This window comes from Oryzias latipes, chromosome 18 (genome assembly GCF_053564925.1).
Source record: "Oryzias latipes strain Hd-rR chromosome 18, Olatipes_Hd-rR_3.1".
In the NCBI taxonomy this organism is placed as follows: Eukaryota; Metazoa; Chordata; class Actinopteri; order Beloniformes; family Adrianichthyidae; genus Oryzias; species Oryzias latipes.
In genome coordinates, this window is record NC_136254.1 from 4,133,021 (window position 1) to 4,156,358 (window position 23,338).

The 23,338-nt window shown below is 43.2% G+C and overlaps 1 long non-coding RNA gene across 1 annotated transcript; it reads right to left on the reverse strand.

Annotated features, from left to right (window-relative positions):
- Positions 1-17,074: 17,074 nt before the first annotated feature.
- Positions 17,075-23,338, reverse strand: LOC144987212 (uncharacterized). Its single transcript, XR_013651088.1, has 4 exons — positions 23,025-23,338; positions 22,585-22,692; positions 21,357-21,422; positions 17,075-21,267 (listed from the first exon to the last, which is right to left on the reverse strand). It is a non-coding gene; the product is annotated as an uncharacterized LOC144987212 (long non-coding RNA).

The following is a 23,338-nucleotide window of genomic DNA, read 5'->3' on the forward strand; positions in this document are numbered from 1 at the left end:
ATTTTAGTTGCTGGGTGTTCCAGCGGGGCCAGTGGTTACGATGCTGCAGCTGAGCAGCCGTCTGGACCCAGCGTCTCCACGGCACGCGGCTCTCAACCCTCCAGCAGTGGACGCGTCCTCACCGATGCAGTCCTTGAAATGCAGAGGGAAGTCAGTAGTTCAATCAGAGAGGTGGCCAAGGAGTTGGGCGAAATCAAGATCGCCCTGACTGAAATAAACTGCACGATGAGGGAATTCTTAAATAAATAATATTTTCCACACCTCTTTTTCTTTATAAGCGACGCATCACTTCCAAACGCTGGCGCACAGCAGCAGCAAATGGCTCAAATGCGTGGGGATGGGGTTCAGGGTCGGGGCCAACACAGCAATCAGCGCCAGGGGGTAGAGGCACGTTTTTAACCTATGCCACATTGTGTAGCACAGCACATGCCAGCACGATTTGGCACACACTGTCACTTTCACGTGTTTCTTCCATCTGCCGACGGTGTCGCTGTTTCTCATTTCACCCGTTTTTGTGCGTACGCCTGGGTCAGAGCTTGCGTGGAGGACCGCACATTTTCCCGTCAAGTTTGCTTTTTATAAATCTCAACTATTGCGTAGAGAGTGGCGTACGCCTTCTTTTGTGCGTACGCAACCTTTATAAATGAGGCCCCTGCTCAGCATCTTATTTAAGTCAGGTGAACAATTGTTCATTCTCTCTTACCTTCTCTCGCTTCCAACCGTGGGCTCCGTTACGGGGTTTTGTTACCCGAAAGTGTAAGGAAAAAAGAATTATCTCAAGGACTTGAACGGAGCCTTATGCCAAAACGAAGTTGTGAATCAAGTTGTGAATGCCAACCGAAAGATGTTGTGAAATAAATATTCTTCTGCAAGAGTTGTCTGACTGAAATCATTTGAATTTTCAAGTTTGCAATAACAACTACAAAGAAAAATGTATTTTAGTTATTCAAACCCTTTGCTTTAATAAACACATGAAAGAAAAACTAAGAGGCACCTGCAAATTCTTTCAAAGTTAAACCAGGAAATTACTCAGTAATCATAAAACAGAGCAAACTTTGTTTCAACACAGCTGCTTGTCATCAACAAAAATTCTCCAAATTTAAGATCAGCTCAGCATTATTCTGTATTTTATATTTTCAATCAGACTGGAATTCTGACTATTTGTGCGGTTGACACTTGCCTGAAGTTTCAGGATTTTACCTAAAATGTCTTCCCATCATAAAGCCAGTTCATTGATTAAAAAAGATTTTTAAATCCCCCTGACACACCTGTGCGTTCATTAAAGATGAAGTCATCTCCCTTGTGTGATTGTGGAAATGTTCATGCAGTTTTCTACCAACACGTCATCAAACCAAGCCTTCCAGCATCATCTCCTGGACCAATGCAGACATTTGCTTCATGAAACACTGTAACCCTTGTGCTGTCCTAGGCACTCCTAGACCCACTAGACAGTGCACTGAACCTTTTTTCTTCAATGATTTGTGATCTTCCATGGATTAAATGAAATCCTCTCCTTTATCACACGTCAACGTGAGGGTGGGGTCATAGGATAGCACAAGGGTTAATCCAATCATGCCTGTTGCACTAAAGGGGTTTCACTTCATGTTGGTGATCCAGTGTCATTTGGGGGGGATATATTAGTTTTAGTCTTCTGGCTTTATCATTTGCTCCTCCTTTAATTTGTTGCATATTATTTTTTTGTTCCAAGATTTTGTTGTTGTTCCAGAACAATCCTCCAGGGACGTATGGGCAGGAGAGGCAGGTGAGGCAGTGCCTCATATAAATAACATATGTGTGTTCAATAATCTTGGCTCTAAAGACTGTTCATACGTATGATTCTAATCTTTTTACTCATTTTTATAACTGAAAATGAATTTGTTTTGAGAATTTCTTAATCGGTTACAAGGGCGGCTGTGAGGTGGAGCAGCACTGAGCTCTGCCTCACAGCAGATTGCGCAATCCAACTGGGTGGAGCGTGTGCCTTTAGTTTTTTTCATACCTTGTAGATCATTTTATGACATGTCCTCACTCTCCATTCAATGTGTCATGTATTTCTCTGTTTGTTTACTGTTCAGATCTGATGTGAAGCTGCATGAAAAGACGTGAGGTGAGGTGAGGCAGGCAGGCAATAGCTCTGCCTCAGAGAAGAGGGCGCTCATGAGCTCACGTATGTTCTGTTGTTAACCAGGTTTAATAGCAGTCCGTTATTTCACTCTTTACTGTTCGACTGCAAAATTAATGTAATATTATTATCTTAAAGCTGGACTTTCCAACAAACGGATGAGCAATGCCAGATCAACACCTTGTCATGGAGACTGAACTGTTATAGTCTCTCTGCAGCATCCACCTTGATGTTTTTTTGGAGCCAAACACTTTAAATTCTTTTTTGGCCCAATGTGAACCTGCTATGTGCTCGGAAAGAATGCTGTCGTGATAAATGAAACACAGTCAGCAGTTGGTAAGCATGTTGTGTTTGTAAAGCATGTGCCTCACCAGACACAAGCCTCACTGCACGTCACTGCTCTCCCCTCACAAGTCTTCCCATTTGACTCGGCCCAGAGTTTAGACGCGGCTGACTGGCAACATCCTTTCTGGATGAGCCTCAAAGTCCGGTTGCTCATGGGAAAAGAAAAATGACCTGGATGAACGATGACCTCCATTGTCAACCAATGCTCTTGTCAATATTCGGTGCTGATTCTTTCTTTCCTTTAATCCCGTTCTTTGTTTAAGTGAACACGTCATGTTGACTCCATGACTTATGTCGATCAGCTGAACGTGGTGTCCAAACACTGCAGGAGGGGTCTGATCCAGATCTGCTGAAGCTCACGATTCCATCGAGAGAATCCTTGTTTTTCCTCAATTAGATCTGCAGCTGAAATGGTCTGTTTCTTCTTCGACCATTGGAAAAAGAACTCTTTCGTGATGTAGGAAATACACTGGGCCGGCCACAAGCTCCCTACTCTGCTGAACGGGGAGAGGAAGGGGGGGTGGGGTTGCTCTGCCCTAACAGTCCCGCCCACAACTCAGACGTGAATTTCTGATCAACGAATACCAGTCTGCAGAAACTACGTCCTAAAAAAATGCAAACCACTAAATGGCAGTAAAGAGTCTGTAGTTTAGTGTGTAGTGCAAAAAACAAGAGCTGAGAAATGAAGTAACAGTTACATGAAAGTTGCAGAGAAGCTATGAAATATAGAAGGAGACGCTAAGCACAGCAATGACACTTGTGAAGGTCAGAGGATGTTTGTCTTTAAGACTAGACATACATTTTATTTTGATAAGGCTTACAGCTAAGATAAACCAAGCTTAAGCCGAGCCTTTAGTAAATCTGCAAAAAGCCAGACAGCTGAAGGTCATCCTGAGAGGCACCTTTCCTCCATCCCATCATAATTTGACCTAAACTGGACCGACATGGAATGAACTCTTTATAATAATGCAGGATGGGAGTTTAATTTGCTTTGACCATATTCAAAATGTTCTTAATTGTGATGTAGCACAAAAATATACTGAAATTTTCAGAAATGTATTGAATCCAGTGTCTATCACATTTAGAGTGACACAAAATGCTGCCTAATGTTCTAAAGTACAATAAACGACTATAAATCAAAACATCAATGTTTGTAGTTCATAGAATTTTGTTTGCTGATCAAATATGATGATGGCTGTCAGACGAACAAAATAGGGATTTTTTGGAGTATTTTACTTTTTCAGAAGGATTTGGGATGATTGAGATGATTTGTAAGATATCTGTCAAAAAGAATCGTATCCTGAACACAAAGTTCTGCACAACTTTTCAAAAGACAACTATGAATACAACATTTGCTTTTGGGTTTGCCATTTTGTCTTGAAATTTCCCTTGTTGACATACTTCAAAAATACGTCACATAACCCCTCTTGTTAAAATAAAATATGTCCAACACAAGAGGCCCTCAGCTCTCATCTGTTTGCCTAGCTGTTGGACAGGACAAGTTAAAAAAAAAAAAAAAAAAAAAATACGTCACGGGTTCACCGGCGGGGACCCGAAACATCAACAAAACCAAGTGAGCTTGCAAACCAATTTAGTAAACAGAAATAAGATTAAACTTTTCAGAATGTTATTGATCCCATGGCAGGGAAATTACCTTGTTACCATGGCTCTGTTGGGTAAAAAACAGATAATAATGACAGCGAGGTCCGATGGCATCTTCTTGTTGCCATGGTGACAACAGCTGATGGTCTAAACAAATCTCCAGCTGATCACCTCAGACCCAGAAGTGGTGGAAAATAGTCCCAAAAAGGGCAGAAGACATGCCACGTCACTCATTATGTAATGTTTGCCAAAAAAGAGACGATAATGAGAAAATTATGGAACAAAATACAGGATAGCCAACTTTCTTTCTCTTTGTGAATTTTTCACAGATGAGAGCTGAGGGCCTCTTGTGTTGGACATATTTTATTTTAACAAGAGGGGTTATTCATCTTCAGACAAACCAAAGGTATGTCTGAATAAACCCCCTTTGTAATTGAGGCCAAACTTTATTAATTTCAATCATGTTTGAAAATCTTTGGTGTTGGACCGGACGGAAAAGGAAAGAGGGGAAAAAGAGAGAGGGACGTTAGAGAGAGGGGGGGGGGGGGGGGTAGGAATGTGATAATAGGAGGGGAAGGGGGGTAAGACCATGAAGCAGCATAGAGCAGACAGGTTTACTGGTTGTTTATCAATACGGTACGGTTCAAATGTAGTCACACACACTCAAATATTATCAACACACCTGCTAGCTGCAAAAATGTCCACATGTCAACATGTACACAAAACAGATAGTGTTCACGAACGCATACCTATGCCTTTAAACCAACTAGTGTGAAATCTTTCATTCATTCAATCATGCAAACTATTAGTGCAAAGGTGAGCTAACACCTGTGCTCAGGTGAGTGTTTATGTTCTTCTAAAATGGATGGTGGAATGTGAAAAGAAGGAGGAGGAGCGCCCAGCCACCCCCACACCCAGACCCCCGCCGCAGCAGCAGCGGCAGCCGGAATTCCCCCAACGCCACACGGGAACAGGCAGGGAACAACCGCCCCCCGGGCGACCAAGACCGCCACCCAGGCCAGGGCCAGCAGGACCGCCGCGAGGCCCCCAGAGCCAGAGAGCAGGGAGGCGCGGAGGGAAAGAGAGCGCCGCCCCAGCTCAGCCAGGAAAGCAGCCCCCCCGCCGCGCCGGAAGAGCCCAACACAGGGCCCCACCGGAGAGGGACGCCCACAGCCCCAGACGAGCACCCCACCACCACCCAGGAGTTCCGGGCATCCCCCCGCCCCGACCCCAGGTACGAGCCAGGACCCCCCAAGGGAGACCGGCTCCGCACCCCAGGCAGCCACCCACCCGGCCCACGGTTGGTCCAGGTAGGAGCAAGGCAGGGGCCCGCCGCCCCCGCCCAGTAGGGGGGAACCCCGGGGAAAAAAGGGTGGCCCACAAGGGGTGTTATAAATATGGCCCGACCAGGCTCGGCCATGTTGGAAGTTTGGCAGGGCCCAGCGCCCAGGGGCAAGGACCAGGACCCACCCCCCAGGGACACGAACACCCCCGGCTCAGGTGTAATATGAACCCCCCCACCGTGCGGAGAGAGCACCGCCGGGCCCAGGGAGCCGGCACCCAAGGGACACGGCCGCCAACGCCAAGGGGCCCACACCCCCCACCAGGGAAGGGGTAGGGGACAGATGGACCCAGGTCCCACCTTCCTTGTAAAATGTGTGTGCGTGTATGGGTGTTTGAGAGGGTGTGTGTGTGCATGTGTGTGTGTTTATGTTTGAGTGTATATATTGAAGGGGGAGGGGTGTGTGTACTAAGGGGGGTGCAGTTAAAATTGGCGAGTAGGGCACTAAGGGGACATCTCCTGATCACTCACAGTGATGTCCCCTCACCCTCCACACCAAGGGGCCCTAAATGTCTAAGGTGCGGTTAAAATTGGCGGGTAGGGTGCCAGGAGGACATCTGCTGCTTGCTTGCAGTGATGTCCAAGCACCCCCCCTACCAAGGACCCTACATGTCTAAGGTGCAAATAAAACCGAAAGAGGGGGGGCCCACTCCATACGGCAACCATAGGAGGGGGGCCACTGCCAAGTAGCCCCCCCCCCCAAGGCGCATCGCAGGCTAGGCCCCCCACCCCCTCACCCTAATATGAGGTTATATGAGAAAGGGGGTAAGTTGGGGACAGCTGGTAGACTGTCCCCTGGTGGTCAAACAGCCGTCCCCCAGCCCCCCCAGCAAAGGGGCCAGGGCCACCCAGCCCAGGGGCCCCACCACCCTCTTTGTGAATTTTTCTTCTGCCTCTAGTTTTAATCAGTACGCATGTGCGCTTTCTTGAAATGCCTGTGAGCACGTGACTTCAATTTTTGTTTTCAAAACAAACAAACAAAGTCAGAATTAAATGTGCATTTTAGGCATTTTCCACGTGTGAAATTTTGGTCTTCAGTGATCCGTGCGTGATAAATGTAATCCTTCTTTTCCATTCAAAGAATAGCTGACACAGCAGAGCAGATGACCTGCCAAGGATGAACTGAAAAGCAGACACTTAAATAGGCTGAGGGTATTTGACGACAGCTGTGGATCGTGATGGACCAGGAAACAGTGTGACTGAGGGAAACTCAGAACAAAACTGAAACAAAACCACAGAACTCTTACAGATTATACACAATTATTGCATAAATCGTATGCAATTGTTCAGGATTTTTGCAAGATGCATACACAAAATTGTGTCTTTCCACTACCACATTTCTCTGACAGACTTTTCACAACAATGTATGACTTTTACATCATGTATACGGCGCACATATCAAGTTCAAATTACAAAATTGATGCACAAAACACTAATGAATTGCATATAAACAGCACAATAATCACGCCATAATAACCAGTCCATGTTCTGCGTTGGTTTACGTGTTATTTGCGTGGTTTACTCGTTACTTCTGTGGTTTTAACGTGGTTCATTCCTGATACATCTGTGAAAATTTCACGTAAAGATCACAACTTTTCTCCCTTTTTCCATGTATGACCATTTTTTGTCTGTGCAATTTGCACAAAAATATACATAGTGGCTGTGTGACACGACCTTAAAACAGACAAGTTAAGGCTGCTTCTTCTTTTTCTTCAAAGTGTGCACAACTCTGTCCATGAGCATACGTGTAATTTTGACAGTTTTCTTATTTCCTGGCTTTCTTTTTGCTGTTCTGTTGTGATTATTTCTTCACTGTTCAGTCTATTTTACTCTTAAATCTTCTGAAACCCCATCAGACACTCTAGCTGCTCTTTGTTAGTTCACCGTGTCCACTTGTTTCTGAATGTGCTGACATCTGGGTGTGTTACTCGCCATTCCGCCCTTGCTCTACTAATCTGAAGTGACATCAGCGCGAGCTGCTGCCGCTCTCAGAATGATCATCTTGTCATCTCCTGCTGCACTGTTTATGACCCAAGAACACAAACGTGCAGAGTATTTCCCTTCAACCACGGCCAAACACAAAAGAGTGACAAGGAGCACAACTGCTGAAAAATCAAAAAGCAGGAAAAATCGGGCTGTGCAGCTGTCAGATTACAGCTGCAAGCAGCTTTCCGACTTTTATTCTTTTTTTTACTGCTAATGTTGAGAAACCATCTCCCACTTAAGATAAGCTGGTACTTCACTGCTGTTCTTTCTTAAAGTGGATTAATGTCAGAAGAATAGATTCGGTTGTTTGTTACAGAAATTCTTTGTTACTTTTCTAAAACTGGGATGAAAGGCATCAGTTTAGCTCCAATACTTGTCCTCAAAGGGCTGAAAGATGTTTACAGTTAGCCTCATCACTGATTCATTGCTTGTGTTGAAGCCACAAAAGTATTTCATCACAGAATTGACATTATGATAAATTCTGTTTTAACCCTTGTGCTGTCTTAGATGACCCCACCTTTACATTGACATGTTCTCCCTACCATGACAAAGGTGGATAAAGGTGGAAAGATTTCATGTAATCCATGGACACCAGTGAAGATCACAAATCATTGAAGAAAAAAGGCAGCGCACTGTCTAGTGCAGGGGGGCCCAAACGTTTTAGCACAAGGGTTACACTGTGTTTCCCATAATATTGTAAAACCCCATTTCCTCAGATATTGTTTTTGTATTAATGGCATGTCAGTTGTAGGTCATATGACTGAGGTACCTGTGACTGATTTGATAAAGGGGACCAAAATAAGAGGGGGGGGCCGTCCTGTCAAGACTTCAAGAAATCTACGAGGGACCTGAAGAGAGAAAAAGAAGAAGCACATCGAAATCAAAAGCCCAATGCAACGATTTTGTTTTGGATTTATTTCAGTTTGGACTCGCCTGGACAATCGACTTATGGGTGGCGGGACATTAACGGGACCTTCAAAGAAAAAAGATCAGTTTTGAGAGACTGAGAATTAATATACTATTTGGGTTTATTTTGGACTGGTTTGTTTTTCTTTTGTGACATAAAAGGAAACTGAAAAACAAAGAGTGGCATCTATATCAATTTAAAAGATCTAAGTACCCTTTAAAAACTAAAATAACACAGATTTTCAGCTCACGTCTCCAAGCAGCTTCTGCCTCTTTCAGGCTCACGTCTTGCAAAGGTGCCTCAGCAGAAAAACCAAACCCTCCTGAAACTCTGTTTGCCCGTCATGGCCGTCGACTCGAACTCTCGCAGACAAAGCTTAGTTCTCAGCAGCTCACACAATCCCCGGTTTGATTTTCACTTTGAATTTTTGTATCAAAACCACACGTTTTTCATTTCCTTTTGCGGGGAAGACAGCCTCACACTGTAGCCAGTTTCAGAGACACCTTTGAATACATTCTTTAATGACATTTGCAGTAGGGCGCCCCACTGTCGTGTCAACGTGCTGCTGTGAGGGCGAAGGAAACCAACTCGTAGCTGCAGAGGATGCGAACAGGTAGAGGACAAGCAGGTAGAGAGGCAGAGGAGGGGCTTAGACGGACGGAAAAGTCCCTTCAAGGTTGTGGATTTACTCATTCAGCCTTCAGGGAGAAAACAAAAAAGTGATGCGTGTTAAGTGTGATCTAACTTATGCACTAGATCTTAATTGTGAATTCAACAACACAAGTATATTTTACTTATATGATTAATAAAGTAAAATAAACGATATATTTTGTTTTTGTGTTTGTATGAATGGAGGGTTTGAGTTATTGAGGGCGGGGCTGGAAAGGGGGGTGACGGGGGGGTTGTCCAGCGTTTCGTCCAGGGCGTCAACCTGGCCAGGAACGCCTCTGATTATAATGCACGTGTTTGTGTTTACGTAAGGAGGCGCAGGAAACACTCAGACGGCAGGTATGGGGGGGGAGGTTGATGGATGATCAGGTAGCTGCCTCCAGATCTTTGCTGCTGGAATAAAGCCATACAACCACGTCACCCTTAGCCATCAATCTGGCTGTCAGCAGATTACAGGGTGACGCACACGCGGGACACACCGACACAAAGCGTGTGAGAAACCGCGGCAGAGACAAGAACCAGCGAATGGGGAGAAAAGAAGACGGCGAGGTGTCGGCGTGTGGAAAGAATGCAAAAAATGGCTTCTGAAGGGGGTCTGCCAGCTGATGAGTGTGTGTGCACCCCCCTCTGCCCTACAATTCTTTCACAGTTGCCACAGCAACCATCATTGCCACGCTCGTGTGAGTGTGTTTAGGAAATGTAAAGTCAAGCACGTAGCAGAAAAGCAGATTGTCCGCTCCTCAGAGCTGACCCCCCCAGTCTTCCCCGCTCAGAGCGTTCTGGTGGTGGAAAAACACTAAATGTGCATAATCCTCTCCCCACTTGAAGCCAGCGGCTTCAGATAATCTTTTATTTGGAAACCCTTCATAGCCTCAGTGATGTGGCCACACAGACAGGTTCTCCATCAGAGGACTGTGTCATTCTACTGTTTTGGTCCTGAAGCTGCATCAAACCCACCTAAACACCCCTAAAGACACCAACCTGTCACTCAACCAGGATCCTCTCATTGCTGCCTGAGCACATGTGTGTACAGAAGTAATGAACAAAGTCCTTAAAATCCCACTCCACTCATCCTTTGATGTATTTTCAAATGCATTCCCAGGATTTTGTTAGAAATTCACCTCTGAGTTGTGGGCGGAACTCTCCCACTAGCCTACAGCCCCCCGCGACTCCAACCAAACATTATCAGTAGAGGTGCAGGAAAAAATCGTTTTGGCGATAGATCGCAATAGTCCATTTGGCGATATTTGAAAACGTGCTTTCTAGCTAACTGGACAAATGCTTACTTTGTCGTACCTCATGGATCAAGTCATGTGCCTGATTTGCAAGCAGGTAAATGCAACGCTCAAAGAATTCAATAAAAATCGTCATTATGTTACAAATCATAAAAACTATGACAAATTTAACGGCAAAAAGCGCAACAAGAAGCTCCAACAACTACAACGAGGCTATGCTGTACAGCAGATAATGCTTACAAAAAAAAGCAAGATCCAGTGAAGCTGTGACAGAAGCTAGCTACGTTGTGGCTTTGAAAATGGCCCTTAAGTGATGGGGAGTGAGTAAAAAGAGCTTGTGCTGAAAGTAGCTGACATTGTTTTCCAGCGCAAAAAGAAATAAGTCTAACAAATGATACAATTACTAGAGGAGTAGAAGATCTGGGCAGCAACCTCCAACAGCAACTGGGAAAACATCTGGAGGCCCGGTTAACTGTACACATGACACTTGGTCATTAAAGGTTTAAAAAACAAAAAATTTTCGGTTTATCCTCTTTTTTTTTTTTTACCAAAATTGTCGCCGAGTCTAATGTTGAGTTCTTAACCCTGAACAGTGTAGATGCGTATTCCTTGTGTTATCTTAGGCACTTTAACGTTGTGAGTTGGGTCATCTAGACCCACTAGACAGTGCTCTGAACCTTTTTTCTTCAATGATTTGTGATCTTCACTGGTGTCCATGGATTACATGAAATCTTTCCACCTTTATCCACCTTTGTCATGGTAAGGAGAACATGTCAATGGAAGGGTGGGCTCATCTAAGATAGCACAAGGGTTAATTTGCTACAAAAACTTTGAGAACCCCTGCTTTAAATGTACTGGAGAAACTACAACAAGTATTGGGAATAAACAGCACTTCATTTCCTCAATCATTGACTTCATTCACTTTTAGAACCTTATTGGTTGAGGCACATTCATTCCATTTCTGTTAATATACTGAAAAACATTGAAATCTTTAAACAAAATGAGTTTTACCATTTGTTTTGTGTTATCATAATTAGTGTTTCGGTACAATATTGCGATACATATCATATCGCCAGACTCTTGCTGATACACAACCTTAATTAACGGTAGAACAAAGATGCTGAAGAACTTCAAATCTGTCCAGACGTGGAAAACAAAGACGTTCATGGATCTATTTGTCTGCAGGTGGATGCATCAGAATGGGGGCGGAGCAGGGAGCTTATTTCATCTACGTCACCGCTACAGACGGAATTCTGTCATCTGCTCCTGATTCACAAAGATTTAAATTTAAAATAATACTCGGAAATATTATTCTAAGCTTAATTTTCGGCAGAAAAATGCCACAAGAACACATTTAAAACACCAAAAACACAATTTTTATTGGAGTGGGTCTTTGAGAAACTTAGTAAGTAGATGTAATTCAGTTTGATCCACAACTTTAAGTTTGTATTTGTAGGAACATACTAGAAAAAAAACTAATTAAAATGTGAACAGCACAAAGCTACAAAGGAAAACGAGTTTTGTCTCAAGACCAGAACTTACAGCGAAAAAATGTTCAATTAAATTCCAAAATTAAATTAAGTACCACACATGTCTTCCTAGCACACCACTCACATCACCTAGTTCCCACTCTCAAGAAAAGGATTTTTGTTTTGAGTTGACTCTACTCTTTCCTGTGTATCTTGGGCTCTCTACATTTCATTCCTGGGTAAAACAATCAACCAATGAGCTTCTTACCATGCAGGAAGGTTTGTTCAGTTCAGACCTTTTGTAAATCAGAGGTTGAGGTGTATCGACATGCTGCCGTTTTTCAATATGCAATTAATATTATAGGTGGAGGATAATCTATAAGTGTTCTAGTTTTCGATTTTGAAGAAGGGAGACGTAGAGAGAATATTAGAACTGGAACATTTGTGATCGACAGTTTGGTTTCCTGCAGAAAAATAGAGCCGCAAATGCAATATTTGATTCATCCCTTGTGCTATCCTAGGCACTTTAACATTGGGAGTTGGGTCATCTAGACCCTACAAGACAGTGCGCTGAACCTTTTCTCTTCAATGATTTGTGATCTTCACAATAAGCCAAAGTCACAGTAAGACACTTGTTTTGGAGGCGCAGGAAAGCGCTGATCGAGCGTGCTGCGTAGCCTGTTGTTAATTACCTTTAGAGAGGAAAGCTTCTCTCACATGCAGTGCGGGACAATGAAAGGGTCAACAAAAGTTTGCATGCCAGCCCAACAACTGGTTAGGCATCTGTGAAGACGTTGTGTTGTGTCAGTATACGGTCAACACATTTAACACAGTTTCTGCACGAAGAACAGGTTCTGCAAAAGCGGGAAATCATTTTCAGAGAGTATACAGGTTTAACCTTTAACCTGAATATTCTTCATTTCCACTCACACCACATGGAGAAAGCCAAAACTGGGGGTAACAAAAGAAAAATGTGACATTTGTGGTAAAATTGGACTTTCAGGATTGTTTATTTTGGCATTTAGAAAGTTCACACATCTAAGAGCCTTGTTTCTAAACCAAAAAGACTTCTGGTCCTGCTGTGTCTCTTTAGACTTTACCAAAAATGTTACTGAGTGGTGCCATTTACAAGCAACAAAGTGATCCAGCATCACAGTGAAATCAAGCATTTGTCTGTCAAACTGATGTTTCTGCCATTTCGGTTGTGAGGCTGAAGTCCCGAATGCAAAGGTCAGTAAGTCTGCATTTGTAGTAATTAGCTGTAATTTTTTCAGTCTGGAAAGCGTCTGCTGTAAAATGAGTCAGAGTCCTCAGGAGGGAAAACTGCCTGATTTGATCTCATTTGCTGTCAAATTCTGTGAATAGGGACAGAATTAAAAACAATGCAAGTTTGACACCACTTTTCTCCATTGTTATCATGATTTATGCCAAACTTTCCTGTAACCCATGTTGCCGAAAGTATTAACTCACCTGAGACTTCAGCCATGTGCCTTTCATGAACCATTGGGTTGAGTGTGACGTCAGCCCCACCTTCACAGGTGGACCACCCTCAGCTGTCCTGGTAAGAGTCGTTTTAGGAGAGTCCTGTCCTGACCTGTCTTGATGGACGTGAAAGCTTTGCTCAAAGTCAAGACAAACGCCCAACCCAGGCTCCATTAGATTGTCAGAAGGAGAAACTTGTCATTCTTCTCTGTTTTATAGTTCAGTGTCTTCACAGAGTGATTGTCTGAATTCAGTTAACCCTCAAAGGGCCTATACCATGTAAAATCAACTTTTATGAGCTTTTAAGTGTTAAGGCCTGTTCACACCGGGACGAATTTCGCCGGCGATTTTCGCCGACGTTTAACGCCTCGTGACTAAACAAAGGGCACCAATGAGAGTGTGCACACCGACGCGAAAAAACGCCACGCGCCAAAGCGTCAAAAAAAAAAATGCCTCGTTTTTTTTTTTCGACGCGTCGCGTCGAAATCTATTCGACCAATGAGAATTGCGCTTTTGCACACGTGTCTGGAGCTTCTGAAGTTACAGTAAAACACAACTTGGGGGCGCTCAAACACAAAACTGCCTTGCTGAGCACACATACCAGCGAAGAAGATAGACGCCAAGTAGCGTCTACACTGCCGCGAAGAAATAATGACGGACATTCTTAAATATCCCCTTACCAAGTACCAGTTGGAGCTACTGATGCTTGAAATATTCATGTTTTCTTTGTATGATTCTGACAAGCGCGTAAATACTTGCTCTCTTCTTCTGAGTGAAAAGCGACTTTAAGAATCGTAAAGTTGCGCAGCGCCACCTTGTGTACAGGAGTATTTCTGTTTACATTAAGCGCCATCTAATGTCAGGGAATGAAATTGCATGTTCGCTCGGCTCATCGTCAGCGAAAATCGCCTGGGTGTGAACACAAAAGACGTGGCGAAAAACGCTGGCGAATAACGCCTGGCGAATATTCGTCCCGGTGTGTACGGGCCTTCATAACGTTCATTCCTCTCAATAAACAACCCCAAAGCTGTATTTTGATCCGTTCACACATATTTCTGAGTATTCCTCTAAAAACCTGCTCTCTGAGCACCAGCCCCTCTCAATCCTCGAAAATGAGTGTGTCCTCACATTGTGACATCACAAAGTGAGGAACCGCCCCTTCCAGTAAGAGTCTGCCTCCAGGCTGACACAAACACCCACCTTCTCAAGCAACGATCGGCTAAACGCTTTCCTCTTAAACACACAATCTGTACATCCATCTTTGCCAAAGTTCGGATGTTGTTTGTTCTCGGGGACGATGCGCAGACACGCTGCCGAAGCCGACTCTTGAATGAAATGGACGGCACCCACAAGGAGAGATTGTAGTTTGGGGAATCGAGTCTTCTTACTTCTGGGTAGAAAAATGAGCTGAAGAAAAACTAATTTTTCATTATTCTTTAGTTTGCCAAATGTAGTATATGATCATAGACATGGATATACTTTACTCTGAAACGCATAAGAACAGCATGATCATCGGCGATGTCACTGGCAACATCTAAATAACACGCTCTTAGACGTAGCGTAACTCCTCAACCGTTCAAGCAATCAACTTGAATCAGCTGATTCTGTTGTGGAAGCGCCAAAAAGCGTCAAAGCGTAAACGTTTGAAGAGTGATGGAAAACAGAAGAATGTAAACACTGGGGCTAAAGCTGCGGTGCTAAAGGGGTTAATCAAACTTTTATTTTATAGTACAAGTTCAGTTTTACACTACACAATTCAAATCACTAATAATTTCAAATTAAGATGCAGAATATGACAGAATCATTATGACATTAAAGATGACATGTTTTAGCTGCTGCTCTGATGAGTCCGTGATAGAAGCAGACTCTTGACTATTAAGAGCTAATTTAAGGTGGAAATGAGAATAAAAGATGTCAGGGTGCAACAGTTTGCCTCTTTTTTATTTCTTTTTTTTTATTGAGTTTTACATTATACAAACACAATTACAGAGTTCTGTAAGTCTGAAAGACAAATTACTAAAAGAAGTGTTTATAATAAAGCTAAGGAAAGGAAACAAAAAGAAATAAAAAAAACATAATAATGCGTGAGAATAATAAATAAAATTAACAAAATACCCCATATCATTCCCTGTCACTGCCACCGTCAAGCCATCACTCCATCACGCACGACCAGTAATATATGCTACCACATGCAGCTAAGCTGCTGTAGGCTTATATGACTAAAGAGCTGGAAACGTTCTCAAAAAGGGACCCGATAAATCTTCAAATATGTCAAGAGACTTTTGGAGTGAACATCTAATTTTCTACAGTTTTAAACAGGACATGATATCCTGTAGCCACTGTGAATGAGACGGGGGAGAGGCATCTTTCCATTTAAGCAGTATGGCACGTCCTGGCAGGAGTGATGCAAAGGCTATACAGTGTTTTTTGGCAGTACCTGAAACAGCTTGGTCCTCCACAACCCCAAAAATGGCTGTTAATGGATTTGGTTTTAAATCAGTGTTAAATACACGAGACATTGTGTCAAAAATTGTCCTCCAATATACATTCAAATGAGGGCATGAAAAGAACATATGATATAGAGAGGCATCTGTAAGATTACATCTTGTGCATAGTGGACTAACTGTGGGGTACATAGAGGCCAGCTTTACCCTGGAAATATGGACCCGATGTACCACCTTGAACTGAATTAGTTGGTGTCGAGCACAAAATGAAGATGAGTTTACCAGTTTAAGAGCAGAAACCCAAGTATCATCTGACATAGGGAGGCCCACATCTTTTTCCCAAGCCATCTTAAATTTATCCACAGAGGAATATTTAAGGTTCAACATAATGTTACATAGTTTAGAAATAAGACCCCTCCTGGATGGATCTAGTGAAAAAATCTTGTCAGTTATTTCTGTGGTAGTTGAGAGTTGTGGTAGTTGTGAAACAAAGAAATGACGTACTTGAAGGTAACGAAAGAAATCTGAGTTTAAAAGATAAAATTTCTCTTTCAGTTGAGCAAATGAGGCAGTATCCTCTATGAGTAGATCTTTAAAGCGAGTGATACCGCTGTGATGCCACCGCAGGAAACCTGAATCCATAGTAGATGGCTTAAAAAGGTGATTCATGGCAATAGGACTCCAAATGGAGAAACTGTGCAGCCAAACTGTTTTCTAAATTGAGACCATATCTTCAGTGTGTGTTTAACTACAGGGTTGTTAAGAGATGCAATAAAACGTAAAGGCAAACCAGAGCCAAAAAAGGTCAGAGGCGAGAGATTGTTGTCTTGGCAGAGCTCGAGCGCTATCCAGTTAGGACAATCCGAGTGGTCATGGTAGAACGACCAATTCACAATATTTCTTATATTGGATATATATATATATATATATATATATTTAGACGAGGTCGTTTACCCTGCCATATATAGGAAGATATAAGAGAGTCTAGTTGCTGAAAAAAAGATACCAGTAATGCATATTGGAAGAGTTTGGAAAAGATACAGAAGTTTAGGCAGTATAACCATTTTAACAGAGTTCACTCGTCCAACTGAGGACATTGATAGGGAAGACCACTGCCGGACTATCAGTTTGATTTGGTTTAAATAAATTGCAAAATTTTCTTTTTGCAATTTCTTTTTGCAAAGGAAAAGGTTGAAAAACACTGACTTAAATGACTTGAACTACAGCTAAGAGATCACTGAAAAAAAAAGGATTATCAATAAAATGTATCTGAGCAACAATGGTTATTCTGACCAATGGAGGGACTGAATAGCAGCTGTTTATTTCTCAATAGAAATCTATTCGATTTTCTGGGGGGGGGGGGGGGGTTAAGTCCAGTCCTTAGTTACTGTCAATGTATGAGATTTGTTTTTTTGCATGACAGAAAATAAGATTAATATTCTTCACTTTCTTAGAAAAATGTATCTGATGATGGAGGAAATGTATAAGGAAAATTAAGTTTAAAACTGCCTTTTGGAGTATTTCTTTATTCAGATTGTGGTGAAAAAACGCTATTGGAAGAAGCTTGTACCGGTACCGGTAGTTGTTACATACAAACTACAATCAGCGGGCCCAAGCTTCCTGCTCTGCTCCATTCTGATGCATCCAATCTCTAACAAATAGATCTATGAACTTCTTTGTTTTCCTTAAACTGTTTGGCTGGAGAGCTCCGGTATCGCTCGCCATACTTTGTTGCACCGCTGATGTTGAGTGAAAGGCATGATGGGAAATGAGCTCAGGCTTCCTCTGTGCCAACAGCCACAACTCAGAGGTGAATTGCTAAACTCCAGCCGCTCTGCAGAAACTATGTCCAGGTTTTTTTTATTTTTTTGACACTATGATTTTCATTTAAAGACCACTGGGAACGCTTTGAAAATAGATCAAAAGATGATTAAAGAGAAACTTTAGGTTTCACTGTTTTTTTCTGTGTATACTTGCCCCACAGTTGGCCTTGAATCCAGAAGTTGACCCGCAAACGGGACAGAATCAGAACGTCGGTGGAGCACAAAAACACAGTAAAGAGTTTGTCTGAGTTTCTGCTGGATGCAGAAACACACAGTGACTGAGAAATGTGCAGAAAACGTAACCCTCGTGCTATCCTATGCACTTTAACATTGGGAGTTGGGTCATCTAGACCCACTAGACAGTGCGCTGAACCTTTTTTCTTCAATAATTTGTGATCTTCACTGGTGTCCATGGATTACATGAAATCTTTCCACCTTTATCCACCTTTGTCATGGTAGGGAGAACACATCAATGGAAGGGGGTGGGGTCATCTAAGATAGCACAAGGGATTACTAAAGTTCAGCATGTTCACATCACCCATAACTTTTAGGATTTGTCAGTAATTTGCACAACATTTGCACAACCGTGAATCCTGTAGCTGCTGTGTGCACGTGCCTGAAGGACAACAGTCATCCTGCAAACACGTCTGTCTGCAGTCTGCCACGCGTGCAGACGCATTTGTTCAGGGCTTCTTATCGGACGCCACAAAACACGCAGGTTCCTGCACTGCCATTGTCCCAGTAATTGTCTCCACGGCACTGTTGTTCGGGCTCCTGTTGGAACCAGGAGGGAGGATTGTTTGGCTTTGTCAAAGGCAGCCCTAACCGGCGGTTCATTTGGCGTAGAGACAGACGACACGTGTCCAGACGGATTGTAACAAAATAAAAAAAAATAAAAAAAAGAGTCTGAGCAGGAAACCCTGCAGCCGACGCCTGAACTTTAACCTTTCTGCGGGGCTCCAGCTCAGAATGGGGACAAGAGGATTCAGGGAGGGCATGTTACCTCTTTCTTTCTGCCCCAACAGTCAGTGTGTTGTAACAAAGAATCGAGGCTGGTTTCTGTGTAACATTTTAATTTTGCATAGGCTTCCTTTTGTCTGCAATTTCTGTGATCTCAATCTGTCACTCGGCTCCCCTCGGTCACACATGCAGCCCTCTGGGGTGGGAGTTCGGCTTCTTTCAGAAAGCATCAATATTCAGCAGCGACGCCACAGCTATCTGTGACGGCAGCTCCTGGCAGCGGCTCGGGAAGAACGCGGGAAGGGAAACACATGCTCAACTCCTGACCGGATCCAGTGTTGATCTAAACCCCCCCATGCCAAAATGGCAGACTATAACAACGCCAAATGAAACAGATTTGTGTGCAGGTCTCGTATGATGGGCGGCACCACCGCTGCACTGACACACTGCCCTCTGCTGGGAGCATCCGTGAGAAACACCTGGAACTGATCCAGCCCGGAAAGAAAACATGTTCAGTCCTGTTTTGTCTTCCTCGCAGCTGGGGTGTCAGTTTTCTCTGACCCAGACGTTTGTTTTTCACAGCTCTTGATCTATACTTGGCATCAAACCCTGAGTTTGATGGGGACAGCTCCCGTCACACTTTAGATTACCACAAAAATGACTCAAAGCCAGAAAGTCTAGGCAGACGAAGTTTTTCTGCAGATGTTTCTCCAACTGAGAAATGATTTCGATTATTTGGGCTGTGTAGGATTTTCTCTTCTACTATAGCTGGGTTGATAAAATCGATTAATCGATCTGAATCGATCCAAAATTAAATAATCAATCCAACAAAGTAGAGATCGATCTTTTCAGCCTTTGCTTTTCCAGCGACCCAACGCAAAAGTCCTCTAGCTTGATGCTGACCTATAATGGAATTCCCCACAGGACGGCTCATGCTAACGCTCGCTCGTCCTAAACATACATTGCTGACTAAATGAACAGCTTTACAGACTCACAGACATTAAATGTGCAACTTCTTTCAAGGAAATCTTTTTTAAAGGAACCAAAAGGCCCTTCAGGAGAGACAGAACATAAGGATCAGCACTTTTTTTTTTTTTACAATTAGCAATATGTGAACTGTATCAGATTATTATGAATTTGTCCAGATTAATATCAAGCTTCTTCTTCTATGCAAATATGCCTAAATGTGTAAACCGTGTGAATTTAAAATGGAATTGAATGGAGTGGATAAAAAAATTGTGAATTGAATCGATTCAATTCTGGAAATTTTGGTGACACCCAGCCCCACTCCCTAATTACTAAAACAAAAGCTATCTAGTGCAGGTCGGACATATCATACTCAGTACTTTTTCTGATTTATGGCAGAAATGATGTCACCAAGTTCACAAAGTAAAAACCTCATAAATGGGAGCATTTTACAAAGACTGTGTAGGAATCTGTTGTGTTCTGATGATGAAAACTTGGATGGTTTATTTTAAAAAATTGTTTTAAACTCAACGCATTGCGGTCTATATCCACCAGTCTTGTGAGCATCGACGCACACTGGTTTTCTTCTGGGCGATTTCTAGGGCACTGGATTTTGGAATTGTAGACTCGGAAAGCTCTGTAAAATGGTAAACGCACTATATGATGCGCTACGTAGTGAGTAGTGAAGGAATTCGGACACAACCAAAAACAAAAAAAAAGCAGCAAGAAGAAGTTTAAAAAGTAGGAAAAGTTTGGAGACATAAAACTGCTGCCCTGAGGGGAAGGAGTCCAGACAGAAGTGTTAAAGCATTAAGCTTCAACCGGTTACAGGGAGTTCGCCCTTCCAGCCCACAAGTGCTTCATGGATTTTGGGAAAGTATTCAGTCTTCTCCCTTGTGGCGTTCTTGGGGTTCGGTCAGGTAAAAAACTTGCATTTAACTTGTTTAATGTTAAATTAGCTGACGAAGGCTGGCTTGGTCAAAAAAGGTGAATTTCATACCTGTAAACACCTGATGGTCACTGTCCACACATCCAGGCATTTTCTGAACCGGCTGAATCCCTTTCGAGGTCGCTGAAGCCAACCCAGCAACTGCAGAGTGGAGGCGGAGTTCACCCTGAACAGTTCGCCAGACTGTTGTAACATCAAACACACACACACACCTAGGGACAATTTAGAGACACAAATCAATCGACCCTTGAAGCAATAGTTCTGGACTTTGGGAGGAATCTCCACATGGACAGGGAGAACATGCAAACGCCGCACTGAAAGGACCCAGCCAGCATTTAAACCGAGGCCTTTCCCGCCTCGCTCTCCACTACACCGCCGTGCAGCGCAGCCTAATAGTTAAAGGCCTGAAACAGCCTTCAATGGAACAAACCTGATAAAACTACCTGGATACATGTTTGTTTATAGAAGTAGTTTTTATTTAACGCCACACTCCGATGAATATGGGGGTTTTTGGGGTCTGGTGAGCACAGTGGGAGACAGAGCTCTGACTTCTGACCTCCGCCCTCCTGCAGGGCAGCTCCAGATGTGAGGGGCCATCCTGCGCCGAGGTCGACCACAAAGTCAGGGTGCTGGTCTGTCCGGGTGGCATCCCGGCGTCCGGATGCTTCTTGGATTTTGAGAAAGTATTCAGTCTTGTCCCTTGTGGTGTTCTTGGAAATGTGGGGTCTGGAGTCCTCTACTATAATGCTGTTCGGTCAGTAAAAATCACAGCAGGATTTAGGTTCGTGTTCCTGGCAGTAAGTTGAACATGCTTCCAGTTCCTGTTGGATGACAGCAGGGATGCCCTCGGTCAGCGGGTCTGTCCATAGTTTTGGACCACATTTCTTGACACAGCCAGCAGTCAGCTGGATTTTATCTCCGCTTTTTGCCGATGACGTTGTCCTGTTGGCTTCATTGAGTTTGGACCTTCAAGAGTGTGTTGGGGCAGTTTGTAAATGAGAATCAGCACCTCAAAGTCTGAAGTCATGGTTCTCAACCAGAAAAAGATGGCTTGCCTTCTTTGGGTGGGTGGAGAGCTCCTCCCTCAGGTGGAGGAGTTTATGAATCTTCAGGTTTTGTTCCTGAGAGAGTGAAGAACGGAGTGTGAGATCGACAGGTGTAAACGTGCAGAAGGAATGACAAGGAATTCAAGACAATTCCAGGCGAAAAAGCTTGTGAACACTCATGAACACTTTTCAGAAAATTCAAGTTGTAATAAAAGACAGGTGACGCAACACAGCACCAGCAACGTGACATTCCATCTCATAACTTCAAAACAAGTTTTTGGTTTGATCTAAAAAAGAAAATACTATTGACTTCAGCATCTTCCTTTAATGTTTCTACGAGCCAGAAGGTTGACATTTTACATAAAAATAGTTTTGCGGCTCGTCTGCGATTTGCGTTTGTTCTGAGAAATTAAACGATTGCAGGAGAGGAGGCTCCATCATTCTGACGGGGGCTGCAGCTGCTTCATGGAAAAAAAAAACATAAAAGATTACAGTCTTTGGATAAAAACGTCCTGTGATTTGTACATCAGTGCACAGCAGTGAATAAAACAGCGCCAGCAGCAACGGAAGGCCGTAAAATAACATGATAAAATCCGATGCGAGAGACTGATAGGAAAATTAAGAAATTATAGATTTCTGCTTTTGAAACAATAGAAGGTGACCAAGAAAACAGTTTTTGTAACCCTCGTGCTATCCTAGGCACTTTAACATTGGGAGTTGGGTCATCTAGACCCACTAGACAGTGCTCTGAACCTTTTTTCTTCAATGATTTGTGATCTTCACTGGTGTCCATGGATTACATGAAATCTTTCCACCTTTATCCACCTTTGTCATGGTAGGGAGAACACGTCAATGTAAGGGTGGGGTCATCTGGACCCCATAGGATAGCACAAGGGTTAAAAGAGTTTTCTGTTGATTTGCACCCGGTTCATGTTTAAGATGAGATGCTGCAGTTTTGCCACTTAATGAGGTCAATGTGCTCTGGAGCTTCAGGAGCTCCCCGAACAGTCCAGACATGAGCCTCATCTTAAACTGTTGAGGGAGGGAGCGGTTGATAACAAAGCGTCACAGTGACCCAGAATAAAAAACAATTGTCACTCAAAAATCCAATTGCTTAAAGGTTGAAACCAGAAAACAGCAGTCCCTCCGCCGCATCCGCTGACCTCTTTACCTCATCAAACAGTCAGATGAATCCCACAAACGCTGCGGTTTCTGGTTTGGACCATGAACCCTTTACCTGGATGTGTTCAGAAGTCCAAACTTCTGCTGCTATGCTCCGTAAGAGCAGACGTAGGATGACTAAGCCTCCGCATGAAGCCGCTTTAATCAACAAACACCTGCTGTGCTGCGTTCAAGGAAAAATGAAACGTTAAAAGAACAAAGTAAAGAAATAGTTTGCACTAATTTATACTGTGTGACATTATGATAAATATTTGATGGAGCCAAAGGCTCAGAAAAGTAAATATTTGATAACATTTCAGCAAAGAGGAAAACTCTGAAGTTATAAAATAAATTAGAAAATATAATTTACTTTGAAGATGTGAGCGTGTGTGGATGCAGACAACTGCAGGATGGAAATTTAGATTTGATCGTAAAGGTAAAAAACTTTCATTTAATTTGTTTATTGTTAGATTCGCTGACGAAGGCTGGCTTGGTCAAAAAAGGTGAATTTCATACCTGTAAACACCTTGATTTCCCTGAAGGCAGAGGAGCCAACGTGAGAGCATTCTTTCTTTATTCAACAACCTTAAGCACTACACTTGCTCCACGCAGGGCACGTCAGCACATGACACCCTCCAACTCTCCATTTTCACTTCCTGTGACGCTTCCTATTAAATGATAAGCCCCTCCTATCGGGCGTTGCTCTTCATTTCCTCACAGGTGACATCACAGGAAACAGTCCTACATTGTCCAGCAAGACACATTTTCACATAAACGAAGTAACAGTGAAGGTCCCACCACCACCACCTGACGGTGCCACACCGTCACAA